Here is a 15,153-nt window from a genome sequence, read left to right on the forward strand (position 1 = left end):
CGCCTGCTTACCGGAAAGGCCACGTGGCATCACAAGGGAAATGAGTCATGTGTCAGGCCCCCAGAGCGAAGATGTGTCTCTCAGGGGATTCGCTGAGGAGCACTTGCTCTGCAGAAACCCTGAAGCTGCTGCTTTGCTGATTTCACATTTCGGCAGTTCTTAGCAGGGCACGTTTATGGGAAATGCTGCCCCCTTTCCTTCTAGCTGCCTCCTCCAGGCTGAAAGGCTGTAAACGCGGAGCGCAGAGAGCATAAATCCACAAACGTTCTCCGTGTCTGGCTCGACCACAGACGTTCATCCCCTGAAGGGAGATGGGCTGTGATCGGGTTCAAACCGCACCCCACCCTCCCACCCCGCGGGGAAAGAGAACAGCCCACAGAAGCTGGGGCATTGGGTGACAGAGAGCTCCTTTTCAGATTTTGCGAAAGCACTGCAAACATCAGAACAAACCCTTAGAACCCTGGGGTTTATGAGCAGCACTAACGTCGTGCCGTCACTTCAGGTAAATGGAATGGAGCTGAGACACAATTTCAAGTGCCTGTTCATCCATGGGAAAGGTTGCTCTGGGGCTTTCAGTGGCAAGGAGTCACAGGTCCTCCCGCCAGGCTTCTGGAGTGGGGCTGCCATTCTGTGAGGACCCGGTGCAGAGGAGAGAGGGGCAGCCCCCGTCAGTACATCCCCCCAGCCCTGCTGGGCAAATAGAACAGTGAGTGAGGGGTGCCCCTGCCCCTCCCGGGCCCACAGGCTGGCCGTGTGCTCAGCCTGGGGTCCACGGCCCCACTGGGTTCTTCTCTGTTTATCGCATCACTGACCTCTCTTACAGCTTTGGTTTTCTGTTTTAATCGTTTGTGTCCTGTTAAAATCTCCCTAAGGGTCTTCTTAGAAATGGGGAGCACACAAGCACCACCATAAAATAACGGTGTTTCCACTGCTTGGAGGGAACAGTCCCATTGCCACGTGACCCAGAGCTTTGGGGTGGCAAGGGCGCTGAAGGGAGTCCCAGGGGGTCCCCACTGGCACCGGAGCTGCCCTCCAGGACATGGGACTTTACCGAGACGGATTTAACAGCAGTCACCCCATGGGATGACTCTGAGAGACACAAAGGACAGGGCGGCTGGTGGAGGCGGAGATTTTCCTGATGAGATTCTTTTCAGGTCAAACTGTGTGAAAGGGAGAGGACTTAGGTCCCAGCCACCGAGTGTCGCAAGACCGGGGGTCCTCCCCCCACCGGCTTCAGCCCACTTGGCAGGCTGCGCAGAGGTTAGAGGTTATCTTAGGAAAGCCTGCGGATTTCAGCCGCTTCAGAGAGGTTTTGAAGGATTCTGGACACTGACAGGTGCTAAACCACACTGATTGTGAGCCTTCTGTGTGATTTACATGACTGGCTTCTCAGAGTGCAGCTGCGGGTGCGTGACGCCCCTTCCGTCTCCCAGAACAGAGGGGCCCGTGTTTGGGAGAGCCTCGGGCTGGTGGTACATGGCTGATGTCCCGAAGCCAGAGGCAGGAGGGCTGTTATCCAGCTGGAAGCCCAGCCTGGGTCCCTAGGGATGGATCTACAAAGGACAAGGATGTGTTTGTCAGACAGCCACCTGTGACCCGGTGACAGTGGGAGAGGAGAAGTTAACACTCACTACACACACGTCTGTTAGCTATTGCCGTGTAACAAACCAGCCACGGACCTGGGTTCATTTCCCAGCGGTTTACGGCAGAAGTGGGGAGGGTGTGGCAGCTGAGCCAGGCCAGACTGAGAGAGCAGGGCTGGACCATGCTTCTGAGCTCAGCCACAGGGGAAGTGAGGGCAGGCTAGTCTGGCTATCCTGTGTCCGTGTGCTCAGCAGGACAGCCGGGGACAGAGTCATGAGATGTCCTGCACACCCTCATGGTGGGAACAGGAGAGGAGGTCAGAGTGGGCAGGCCTCCTGGGGTCTGCTGTGGGGGCTGGGAGGTGAACTCTACTGCAAAGGAGGGGTGGGGCCTGGGGGCCCTGGGTTCATGCCCCAGGCTGCCTAGCAAGCCAGGCCCCTGCTGCTTGGTTTAGTGCCCTCTCCATGGGCTGACTTCTTGGTTCTTCAGCTGGTGAAGGGGAGGCGGCAAGGACTTGGGCAGTAATGGGGCAGCTGGGCCTGACCCCACCTGGACCCCCGAGGTTACCGTGGGTCACTGCGGGTCCTGGTGGTAGGATTCTTTCATCTTCCTCCTTCTCAGCAGCCACTCGGGGTCCTTTCCTTTAATCAGAGTTGTGTTGGTGACCAGATTGAGTCAGCGTCTGGGAAGGGTTTGCTGAGTGATGTCAAATGCTGTGCTGAGCTTTGCGGGCCGGCTGCGGCTGCTGAAGCAGATTGAAGAGCTCAATTTTACCAGATTTGTGGTGTCAGGATTGGTGTGCCACACAGGCTGTTTAAAAGTTTGTCACATATATTTTTATGGAATTCCGATTTTGTCGGCAGAGAGATTCAGACTCAATGGCAATTGCAGGTCACGTGGGTGGGACCCAGGTCTGCATGTGTGGGTCTGTGTGTCCCCTGGGTCCCACCAGTGCAAGATGTTCATCTCTCCTGTATTCCTCAGAATACAGCTGAGGGGGAGGGGAGGTGGGGAGGGGAAGGAGGAACAGAAGGGGACAGAGTGAGGGTAGAAGGGTGGAGGAGGGGAGGAGGGGGGTGAGGAAGGGTGGGGGAGGGGGTGGTGGGGGAGGGGGGTGGGGGAGGACGCACGCATCATCTCACAGCTTACTTTCCCTGGGCCACAGGAGTCTTCTGTGTGGTTTCAAACTCTTGGTAAATGCATTAACTGCTCAGTGTTTGATGTGGGGGAGGTTTAGAATTCACTAGACATTGCTGGATATTTAGGTGGGTTTTGGTGTTTTGCTATTTATATCCTTGCGGTGAATTTGTACTTAGAACTCTCCTGCGTGCCGGGCTGTTTCAGTGCCTCACTTTTTGGTGGACAGCCCGGGGGCTTAGTGCTGGGCCTTGATCCTGGGAGAGTGGGATGGGGCCCTGGCCACTGGGAGCAAGATCACAGGACTTGGGAGTAAATCCTTGAGGTATCGACTGTCTTCCCATGCACTTTAAGATTAAAAAACAGTTAAAGAAAAATATGGCTTGCCTGAATTAAAGGTGCAGGGCAGCCTGGGGACAGCTGGTGCTGGGTCTTGGTTCTGGGCCTGTGAGCGCCCCACGGGGCTCCCTGTGAGTCCCTGGGCCTGGGGAGGAGCTCTGTGTCTGACCTGCACCCAAGGCACCTGCGGGGTCCCTCGGGGTGCTTGGTGGTGCCGCTGCTGGGCAGTGGGACCGGCTGTCACCTGCCAGCTCACCTCTGTTGGCATGGGACAGCTGCTTCTGGCCATGGGTGTTCGCTGGGCCCATGTGTAAATATGCGTTCAGGGTCACTGCTGTTTTAAGTGGGGAGGAGAGTGGAGGCGGTCGGGGCTCACTGATGGGGCCACAGAATCAAAGCAGCCGGTGTGGCTCACAGAACATGGCTTCCCTGTAGATGAGGGGCCAGCCTCGTTGTTCAGATAGAGACCATTTTTTTATTATTCCAATTCTCTGCTCTTCCTGGTGTCCCGGGTGGGAACAGGGGCTCACAGGGGTTAGCCCCTCGTGGGCCCTGCCATCTGGGCTGTGACCTTCCCAGCGTGGGGCTGCCCCTTCCCCAGTATTGGGGTTGCAGCTGTGACAGTGGGAAGAGACCCTTGCGTTCATGACTCACGGATGTCAGGGCTGCATGGCCCGTTTTCCTCTCTTGTTCACAACAAGACAGCAGGCCCGGAAAAGCCCCTTCTCACCATCCAGACTTCACCTAATTACAGTTCCGGCTCCCCCAGAGATAGAATCTTAACCCAGTCGGGTCATCTGCCTGCTGGGTCCTGGCTGTCCCCTAAAGGGAGTGGAGACCTTGTCCAGACATCTGTCACTTGCCAGTATGGCTTCCTCGTCCTGTTCCTTCTGCCTTGTGTTTCCTACAGCTCCCTGAGCCCTAGCCGTCTGCTAGGTGGGTTGCCGATTGGTCAGTCCTGGATGGATGCATGTGAATTTTGTGTTTCTCACACGGTTTCTTCCCTTTTTGCTCAGACAGTCGCTAGGACAGAGAGCTGGGGTCCCGCAGGACGGAGCAGGGTTATAAGTGACCGTTGTCTCTGGAAATCGACTGCACACCACAAACCCCCTTTCAGCCAAGCACTGGGAGTCCGGACCTGGAGAACTCAGGGAAGGGCTGCATCTGCTTCCATAGTCTGACTTGCAATGGGACCAGCAGTGCACATCAGGAGATGTGCTCATCTGAGGTCCCATGTGGCTCCCCACGTGCACAGGCTTGGTCTTGGGGACAGAATGAGAGTGGGGCCAAACCGCTTCCAGGGACAAAGGCATCTGGTCCCCAAGATGGCATCACTGTCACGTTCCAGAGCCGAGACAGTGGCAGGTAACCATGGTAACTGACCAGACCCCATGTTTCCTGAGGTTCAGCCTTCTGTATTTGTTCTCTCCATGGGTAGGGCACCTCTCCCTTGACCTTGGCGCCATTGATCTTTCCCTGCACAAATGCACTTTGTAGCCAGAGGGAAGGCATCTCTGCAGGACATAGGACTTGGGCTCCAGGGTTTCAGTCTTCACGCTTTGCCTGCTACAGCGACCAGGTTTCCATGGACAGCTGCAGCCTCACAGGTGTATCTGGTGCCTGGAGGAGGACTGCTTAAGGCACATTGTTGCTTCTAGGATTTTCTTTTTTTTTTCAAAAATGAGAAGAAACATGTTTTCTGAAGAAGATGCTGGAAGCCTGTATGGCTGTCAGCTCCCCTGGGGGAACGTCCACCATGAGGTTGGAGGCTGGATTTCCCGAGGTGGAGGGTCTCATAGGTTCCAGGTGGAGAGAAACAGCCAGAAGAGCAACCTCTGTGTCCCGAGGAGCAGGGTCAGGTGACTGTCTGAAGGTGAATGTCTGCAGTCTGGGGCCTTGGTGTCAGGATGGTGGGGTCCCTCCAGCACCCCAGGACCAGGCATGGTCTTAAAGGAGCAGCATGGGGGGCAATAGGGATCACCGAGCTGGACACACGTGCTCTTCCCCGGGAGGTACACCCAAGCACAGACTGTGGTTTTGTGCTGGACGGCCACTGGTTGCTGAGATGGGACGCACAACCACAGGGAGGCCTGGGGTGGGAGAAGGGTCCTCACACACAGCTGAGGAGGTTTAGAAAGACCTACATTCCTGGGTTTGAGGAGGGAGCATCAGACACCAGCACTCTGGAACCCTGAGGCGGGGGCCTGGAGAGGGTGTGCAGCTCGGCATGTGCACCTGGAGGGCTGCCCTCCTGATGTCCCCTGGGTGCAGAGTTGGCCCTGGAGCTGAGCCTCTTACTCTGACCCTAGGACATACAGAGCAGAGGCTGGAGATGCGGTGGCTAGCCAGGTACCCTACAAATCTAGCTGAGTCTGTAGGGCAGGGATGCCATGGTCTTCACCCACCGGCTTGAGTCAGGGATGGAGGGTGGGCGGGAGAGTGCTGTTTGGTGGGAAGGGTGGGAGGCTGTGGTTTGAGGAGCAGGCGTCTGTGGCGGGGAGGGGGGCAGATGCTTGATGCTGTCCTCGGTCTCCACATGGAGTGTGCTGGGAACTGAGGACCTGTCCAGGTACCTCTCCCAGACCCTGATGCCAGGAATGTCCCAGCTGTCTCTGGAGTGGAGAGTTCCAGAAACCCCAAGCTTTACGCTATTGAGCCACACTGGCAGCAGGACCAGAGCGTTCCCTGTGGGACATCACGCCTCTTCCTGGGATGAGCAACCATGTCAAATGCACGGTCCACCGGCCAAGCCAGCCTCCCGTCTTCCAGGCCCCACCAGACAGGCCGTGTCCTGGTTGGGGCCAGCCAGCCTGCTCTGGGAATGTCAGGGTCACGTGCGAGGCCACTGTGGCTCAGGACAGGCTGTGCTGGCCCATGGCGGGTGACAGGAACACCCAGGGAGGCAGGTCTGAGGAGCGGCTGACGCCGGGGCTGGGGCTGAGGGGGACACGGCCTTGGTCTGCAGCCGGTGGACAGACCTGACCACTGCGAGACCTTCTGGCTTCCATCCCATGGCGTGGATGGTCAACCCCATGTCTGCAGCCAAAAGCCGGGGCTGCAGTGTCCCACTGGATGCTGAGTCTGGGCCGAAGTTTAATCAGCCGGCTTGGTCTAAACTCTAGAGCCTGATTCACGGCTGAAAAAGAGCGTTCGGTTGAAGCTCTTTCAGAGGGAGAGAGAGATCTGTTTTGAAGCAATTGTGCAAATGCTCCACAAGCCAAGGGAACATCCTTGAGAGAAAACAACTCTTGTAAACATTCCCAAAGCAAGGGTTGAACCCACAGGCATGTGTCTTAAAGTGTAGGTGCATTTTGCTTTCAGTGTTTATGCAGTAAACCTCATCGCAGGGAGGATGAGACCGCGGGAATCGGCAGTTCGTTTCAAGGATTTAAATCCCTTTTCTCCTGCCAGGAGCGTAGTGAAGGGGACACATGACAGAAGCCTGAGCTGTGTTTCCTTGTCTGGTTAGATGAGACCCAGATACCTGGTTCGCCTCCGAGAAACAGGCTGGAGTGTCTTCAGGTCCCCGGGCTCCACGCGTACCGGGTCTGGGTTTCCAAATGTTGGTGCTCAGTGTCTATCCCACTGGACAGGGGCTCTTTGTCTCCGACTCAGAACGACTGCTGTCCATGGGCCCCAGGAGGCAGGGCGTGCGGAACCCGGCTTCTGCGGGCCTCTCCCATGGGGATCAGGAAGGCATCAAAGCAAACCCAGAGTCTGGGGCTGAGGGCGGCTTCTCCCAGGGCTCCCGTTCTTGGTCTCTGGTCTCCACAGTGAGAAAGGCTTCCCTGGCCTGAAAAGCATCTCAGGTTCCTGCTTCCAATGGTCCCGTCAGGGTGGGTGGGGGAGGGCAGTCAGAGCAGGAGCCCCTCATCCAGGAGGTGCCTTGGGGAGCCAGGGTTGGGAGGAGTTAGGACAGTCTATTCCCATTCACTGGTGATGTTTGCCAAATTTGGGTACATGTGTACTCTTGGCTGACCTGGGGAAGTGAAGACAAGGGGCACAGGTGAGCGCCCCAGGGGGCTCTGTGAGTCGCTCACACAGGAGACAGTGCCACCAGCCGCTGAATGGACCCACCGACTTGGTGCTTTCGTGCAAGGGAACACGACTCGGCAATGAGGAAGGGTGTCCCTGGGAACAACCTGCACCAGGAGCGAGCCATGGAACAGCTCCATCATCCCCAAGTGTGAGCCTCTGGAGGGCAGTCCTGCCCGGAGCAGCAGAGCGCGTCAGGGCTTGTCTGGACCCCGTTATTCCCCAGCTGTGCTGGGGGCCTTACTGGTGAAGGACGTGTCATCTCAGTCCTGCCCTGCCCGAGCTGGAGGCTCCGTGGACTGCAGCAGACACACCCCTTCCCCCCAACCCCAGGGACACCACTGAGCGCATCTGCAGGCCTGCATCCCTGCTGCTCTGCCTCTGGCCATCCTGGATCTGCTCTGTCCAGAGTGAGGCTCACCGGCTCACTGGCCTGGAGCTGATGTCTGCAGGGGGAGCCCCAGAACTGTGGGCAGTTTGGCACCTGGTGTGGATTTCGTGGGAACTGAGCTGCGGACCCAACTGTAGGGTCCCTTTGTGACCCAGCTGCTTTGTCCTAGGGAGGGGTGGGTGGCAGCTGGCCTGTTGGGTTAGGAGGTGTTCTTGTCCCACTGAAACCTGCAGATGGGCATGGGGCAGGGGTTTGGCTGTGACAGACTACCCAGCTCCTGACAGGCCACCCAGCTCCTGTGTGCAGGTGGGCCCGGCCCCCAGCTGGTTTTCTTCATGGGGCAGGATTCTGTGTCTCATCCTGGGAAATGCTAATTGTTCTGAAAGAGGGGCCCTGTTGGCCGCCCCTCCTGGCGTCTGCCCCCATTCTTGGAGCGGCTGCTGGAGGCCGGGAATGTCCTGAGGACAGGGATGATGAACCTGGCCTGCAGGGTGTTTGGTGGTTCTGGTGGGAGCCTGGGTGCAGCTACTATCCCCATGCAGGACAGTGCGCGAGGTTTCACGTGGGTGGACATAACCCTTCAGCCCCTTATCATCATTTATGTGTGTAATCATAGTTTGAAAAAAGGCTCAAGACAGAAAGGGGCTTACTTAAAAACAGGTGCACGTCTGTTATTTCAGTTTGCATTCAAAATAAATGTCACTTATAACAGTTTTGGGAGTTAATAACACTGGGCTTCTGCTCTGGATGCAGCAGGATCCTAACACAGCTGACCATTTACACTTTTCTCCCACGTTTGTGGCCTGGAAGGTCACACCCCGAATGTGTGAGACCCCGGAAAGTCTGGCGGAGTTCCTTCCTGGACAGAGCAATCCATTGTGGGAGGAGGCAGGGGAGACATAGGGTGGGAGACATGGGGCTGGGATGGAGGAGAATGGAGCAGTGCCAGCCTCGCCCGCGACGGCCCTGCCCTGGACAACCCTGGGCGGATGAAGGGGGCTCAGGAAGAAACTAATCCAGGAAAAGCCAAGGAGAAACCTGCTACGGTATGTGCAGGTCGAACTGAGAACCTGGGCTTCTTCATCTTTGGCTCACCTGTGCTCCTGTCAGCTGGACCTGCATCCAACTCATGGATCCCCAGCCTCATGCGCCTCCTCTGTCCCCACTCCCCTGGTCCTGCTGGGTGTGGGGAGGTCTCTCTCTCCTCCTCCAGTCCTGCTGGGTGAAGCGGCTCTGTCTATCCTCCCGTGGTCCTGCTGGGTGGTGGGTTCTATACCCCATCCCTGTGGTCCTGCTGGGTGGTAATGTGTCTGTCCACCCTTCTTTGGTCCTGCTTGTTGGGGGGGTCTTTCCCCCTCTGGTCCTGTTAGGTGGGCAGGTCTGTCCCCCCTCTCTGATCCTGCTGGGTGAGGGGGGTCTGTCTTCCCCTCCACAGGTCCTGCTGGGTGGTGGTGGGTGGGTGGGTCCCCTCACTCCTGGTCCTGCTGGGTAGGGTGTTTTGTCCCCCCCACAGTCCTGCTGGGTGGTGGTGGGCTCTGTCCCCCCCTTCCCCGGTCCTGCTAGGTGGGGTTTCTGTCCTCCCTCCCCCAGTCCTGCTGGGCAGGGTCAGCTCCACTATTTAGTTCCATTTCATGGGGACATGAATTGGCATCTGACAGTGGTATCTCTGGCTTCCTCACAGACCCTGAGCCCTTTGGGAGAGCAGCATCTTGCTGGGTGACCCCTTACGGCCACCTTGGCAGAGCCAGTGCCCCAACTGTGAATCACCAAGCAGGGATTTTTTTAAAGGCTCCCCCCGTGGTCCATGCGTGGCCACAAACACTGACTGAGCCAGACTCTGGCGAGGGACAGCAGATGCCATGGGACCACAGTGAGCCCTGGACCTCCCAGCTTGGCACGGAAACCCAGAGCCTCGGGTTGGGAAGACCATGTGTCCTGATGACAGGGACCAAAGGGGCCTGCCAGCCAGGCAGCTGCAGCCTGGGGCCCTCAGGGCCAGTGAAGGTGGGGGTGGGTGCAAAGTCCAGGGCCTCTGGGACACACTGACTGGCTAAGGACCCAGGTACACTGGGATTATGGCTGCAGGGTCACTGGCTGGTCACTGACCTATCGGTCACAGAACAGTCCTTGTTCTGTGCTGGGGTCTTGATTTTCTTTCTTCTCACTTTGTCCTCATGAAATTTGGAGATGTAGCTTCTTGAAATTTTTTTAAAGATGTATTTATTTATTTATTTATTTAATAGAGAGAGCGAGAGAGTGCTGGGGGAGCGGCAGCAGGAGAGGGAGAGAGAGAATCTCAAGCCGACTCCAGGCTCAGTGCAGAGCCTCATGTGGGGCTTGATCCCACAACCCCAAGACCATGACCTGAGTCGAAGCCTGTGCCAGCCAGGTGCCCATGGAGTTTGGGCATCTACTGTCATTTTGTTGCATGCCCTGGGGGACTGCCAACTCCTCCAGGGAGAGACCTGGACAGTGTCCCCGGAGTGGGGTTGACCTCGGGCCCAGCGGAATCTACTGCCATTAGCAGGTGTTTTGTCCTTGTCATGTCTGGGACCCACCTGGGCTGCTCAGAACACCCCAGATGTGATGCTGGGCCAGCTGCTGCCCAATTCCCAGCAAGTGGGACGTTCCCGCAGAATGTCTTAACCATCTGGGAAACGTTTTCTCCATGAAATCTTCAGGAAAGAAGAGGTGGCGGAGGAAGACGTCTCTGAGGTGGCTCTCCTGGAGCTGTAGCATACCACAGAGCCTCCTGTACCCACCTCTCACATCTGGATTTTCCAGCCCAAGGGCTGGGCACACACTGGGCTTGCCTCTCTGGGGGCAAAGGGTGCATCCTAAGCCCTTGCTGGGTTTTTTATGAAAGCGCTGATCTCTCTCCATTGCTTTGTAGTTCTTTTTTTTGGGGGGGGTGTTAAAAACTTTAAAAAAGCACTGAATATATGAAGTTGGTAAAAAGTGAGAACAAAATATTTTAAGAAGAGTTAAACCAAGAGAAAATAAATAAAATATTCAACAATTTCTTCACTGAATACATCCTATTATCAAACTAATCATAATTACAAATGTAAAAAAATAAAACTTACTTTTTAGCAACCGAGGGGTCAGTCCAGAAATAGAGGTACAGGGCGTGCCTTCCCCAGGCCCAGGACCACCTTGTGTAACTGGTATGGTTGGGGTGTGTTTGATCACTCAGATGTGGGGTCACGGGCACAGCTGACCTATCTTAGGGACAGGGCACGAAGCGTTCCTTCTGACCACACCTCACACCATAAATCTGGCCCCGCCCTTCAATGCTTCTGGGGGTTCCAGGGGCTGCGGCTCCATCTGTGCCTCTGCTAGTTCGGGACTTCCAAGGAAGCTGAGTTCTGACAGCCCTTGCACTCGGGGGACCTGCCTCTGGGGACCCAGGATGGACGCTGAGGACACAGTGCCAACAGGGGACAAGGCTCCCCCTGCATGGGCTGAGGCTGCAGGCAGGGACCCCCAAGTCAGAGCCGGTTGCTGCATGTCAGGGGCTGGGGAGTTTCTTATCGACTGTGTTTGCAGCACAGGCCGCGGTGGACAGGTATCTGCTTCCTCTAGAACCCAGGCACCTGCGTGAGGGACCCTCCCCCCACCTTCAAAAATACCAACAGAGCAAACCCACAACAACACCAAGAGATACTTTCTGCTTCAGTTGGCAGGGCATCGGTGAGCCCAGGTGGATGTGGGATCCATCATGGAGTTTGGCAGTGACCACCAGGGGCCACATGGGGCCTATGCTCTCCTATGGCCTGGGGCCTTGGGTTTCCTGAAATAGTCAGAGAACAGCAAGACTCAAACGCAACTTCCTTGTCTCACCTGAGGGCACCTGCCCTCCTGAGGACACCAGCATACCCAAGGGCACCCACACACCCGAGGGCACCCGCTCATTAAGCAAACTGCTCCCCTGGAGTGTGTAGTCCCAAAGGGCCATCTCTAGATATGAAGACTTGAGCAATTGGATTGCTACAAAGTGTCCCTCTTCCCTCTGTTCCTGCTGGGAAGGGCTGCAGGTGACCCAGGTGGCTGCCTCTGGGCAGCTGCTGATGGGTGTCTTTGCTGGGAAGGGAGTCGGTTGGTTTTTGGCTACAGGTATGGTTGGGGTCTTTAGAAGCCCGTGGACTGCCTCACAGCCTCACACTGACCCCGGTGAGGACCTAGAGGACTGTCACACTGTCTGTAGGAGAGGCGCCTGTGGCCGCGCCCGCATGCCAGGCTGCTTTCGGTGGGCGCACGGTGGGCGCCTGCCCTGGGGACGAGAGCTCCTGCCTGTTACTGGCCTGGGCTCTGCTCTGGCTCGTTATTCCTCCCCAGGCGTCATCAGAGCTGACAGTGACTTTGTGAATGGCTCTTGGGCAACTTTCTCTTCTGCAGGTTTCATGCCCTCTTGGGGGACGAGCAAGTGAGCGCTGCTTCCCCGGACTGGGGTGGGTGCTTGTCTTCCGAAGTCTTTAACTGAAGAGTAGGCAGTTTGCCTGGAGGGCGGTTTCTCTGGTTTCACACCGGGCATTTGTGCTTGGGGGGTCTTTGATGGAGGCGTGGGTGCATGGACCGCGGCTTGTCCTTCCCTCTGATGAGCTCAGATCCTCCTTCTCCAAAACCTAGTCCTGCCTCTGTAGTCACACAAGGTGCGTAAAGGTGGCTCACACACCTTTCCCCAGCCTTCCTTTCCTTGTCCCCAACACACCCAGGCTTTCCAGGCACGTCCACCTATGCCTAAAATCCCTCCATTCTTTCCAGCCCAGGGGAGGGGCTGCCAGGGACCCCGCATCTCTCTTTTTGCACCTCCTGGGACCCTGTGGGGTCGCTGTTGAGTTTTTGGTCATGTGCCACCTATAGCAGGGCACCCTGTGGCTCTTCCCTGGCCAGCGGCTCGGGGGTCTCTGGCACACTGTACTGGGTATCATTGCTTGTGCGATCAGATGATTCTGGGGTCATCTCAGTCAATTCCTGTAGGAGGTGCTGCCTTTGGGCATCTGCAGGGGACAGAGAAGCAGGGGTGGGGACAGAGAAGTGGGAGTGAGGAGGAGAAGAGGGTGGAGAAGGAGGAGAAGAAGAAGGGGTGGATGGGGAGGAGAAGTGGAGGCGGGGATGAGACATGAGGGTGGGGAGCAGAAGCAGGGGTGGAGAGGAGGAGCGGGATGGGGACGGAGAAGCAGGGGTAGGGAGGAGAAACAGGTGTGGGGAAGCTGTGTCACAGGCTGTACCTGCTCCTGTGGGTGCTGCCCTGTTCCCCGTCCCTGCAAGTCCCAGGCACCTCAGAGGGAAGGCACCCCCTCTTCTCATTTCTCATGGCCCCAGGACCTTCCTTGATAGTTTTCATGGCACCGTCTGGATTCTCCACCGGTGTCAAGGTTAAACAGGTCATCATCTTTGATTTGTCTCATCAAATCTCCACCAGCGCTTCCAACTCAGACACCAGGTCAGAGTCTCACTGCTCTCCTTCCCAAGACGCTGCTCACAGGTGGCGGCGGGGCCCACCGTATGCCGCTGTCCCTCTCCCACCCGGTCACTTGTGTGTGGTCAGACTCTGCACATACTCTGCCAAGCCACTGCTCCTTTTTCTGGGACGGTTTGTTTCCAACCTTTTCTGATGACGAGAGAACGGTGCCACGTGCCCCTCACGCACCTCCCGCCTGCCCCCAGCAGGTAACACCTCATGGTCACCCCACTGCCGGGACGCCCTGGCCAGTGTCCATGCTGGAGCCCTCAGTGCACTGTGTCATTTCAACAGGGGACAGTCCATACTGTCGTTTTTACCCTGAAGGCCTCATAAACAGGACGCCCTGATGGCCAGTGAGAGCCTCTTCGAACGTGGCCCTGGCTTCCATGGGACGCGAGTCGGATCTAGTCCTGTGCTTCTCTGTCTTCTGGGATTGGCGGCTACCAGGGTGTGTCCTTTGCTCGTCAGAAGGAAAAAGCGTGAGAGGACAGGCCTAGCCCCTCCAACAGCATCCTTCTGCTAACATCCTTGGCCAAGGTGAGCCCCATTGCCAAGCCATAAATGGAAGGTGCCGGGTTGTGTGCACCGTACATCTGCAGGGAAGAACGGTGTCTACACAGCCCAGAGCATGCTTGCAGGGATCAGTGAGGAGCTGGGAAAAACAAGGTAGCGTGTTCGGCGGGGGGGGGGGGGTTCTCCTTTACAAAACAAACCACGGCACCACCGTCTCCCCAGAAACCAAAGGGTCACTGGTGGTACAATTTCAGCCCCCATCTCAGTATCGAAGGACAGATTTCCAACCGTCTCATAAACATCAGTACCCTCAGGTTTCTTCTTAAATCAGGAGCCAGATGAAGCCCCTGCCGTGGGCCTCGCATCCCTGTCCACCCGCTGGCGCCTTCCCCTCTCTGTCCTCACCACCTACATGGCGGGGGCAGGCGGTGGGTGGAGGAATTCTCACGGGTGCACTTGACATTTTGTGTGCGTGATGTGGCCGACTGCACTTCTCTCTGTCAGTTTTCCTGAAAATCAGTATTTGGACGTGGAGCTGTGATTGGACTGCAGTTTATTGATTGTTTATTCTGGCAGGAGCACGTGCCGGTGGTGGCAGTGTGCGTGTCTTTAGAGCTTGACTCCTGGGTAGTGTCCCTCTGGGGAACATCAGCCACCATGGACGGTTGTGGCCTGGCCATGGAAGAGCTCTGTTCTGGCCCTGGATTTACCAACTTCTCAAAATACTGGTGGGTTACTCCGGCTCCATGAGCGAGGAATCCCTCCGGTGGCCCGTGGCTTGGCTCCCGAGGGCCTCTGTGTCCTGTTTGCGAGCTGCCTACTTCTGGAGTGACATGACCTTTTCAGGACCCTCCTACTGGATCCCGGTCTCAGACTTTAGACCCTGTGATCTCTGCAAGGACGGATTCTCCTGAGCGGGATGTGGCACTTGGAGACCACGGTCTGGACGTGGAGGAGCTCACGCTCCCCAGTGGCCGTTGTTCCGACCTTGCCTGTGGGCAGAGCTGGCCTGTCCCCTTCCTTTCCCTTTTAGCAGAGCCCAGAGTGACTCATGGTGAAATTTCCAGCTCAGATGGAGGTCTACAGGCTGTAGTCCGCATCCTTGCCCTCCCTCTGTGTGTCCGTCCTGCTCTGCTGAGAGTCCCCCTTCCCGACACGGTCACTGACCTGCTTTCCGTTACAATGCACACACGTGAGCTCAGCTGAGAGGGTGAGGCCCCAGCGTTACAGAAAAGACTTGAAGACACACTACGTTCTCCCGTCTAGGTGTGTCCTTGCGGATGGAAGGCGTTTGCGGGTCTCTAACAGGAGTCGGTGCTGGAGGCTCACGCTGACGCGCCACATACAGTTGGTTCCTGGGGCCCATGACATCTTCTGACTGATAGTCACCTAAACACCTGCCTTGTGGTTGCACAGTAACGACACTCCAGACCTTCCGTTCAGGGAAGAGCCAGTCTGTGAAGTGTGAAGATATGCTGTGTGTTTTCCCTGAGCTTATCTGCCTGTGTGGACGCATGAGGAGCTCGGAAGGTGCTAAGGCTGGGGCTCTAGTCTCAGCGGCCCTGCCCGGGTCCCTCCCTCCCCTCCTCCTCCTCCACAGCCCCTCCCTTCCCACCCGTGTTTCCAGTACCTGACCCTGCTGTTTGCAGCATTACCTTCAGCCCGGAGCCCCGGCTATGATTAGCAG

Source organism: Neovison vison, chromosome 3 (assembly GCF_020171115.1).
Source record: "Neovison vison isolate M4711 chromosome 3, ASM_NN_V1, whole genome shotgun sequence".
In the NCBI taxonomy this organism is placed as follows: Eukaryota; Metazoa; Chordata; class Mammalia; order Carnivora; family Mustelidae; genus Neogale; species Neogale vison.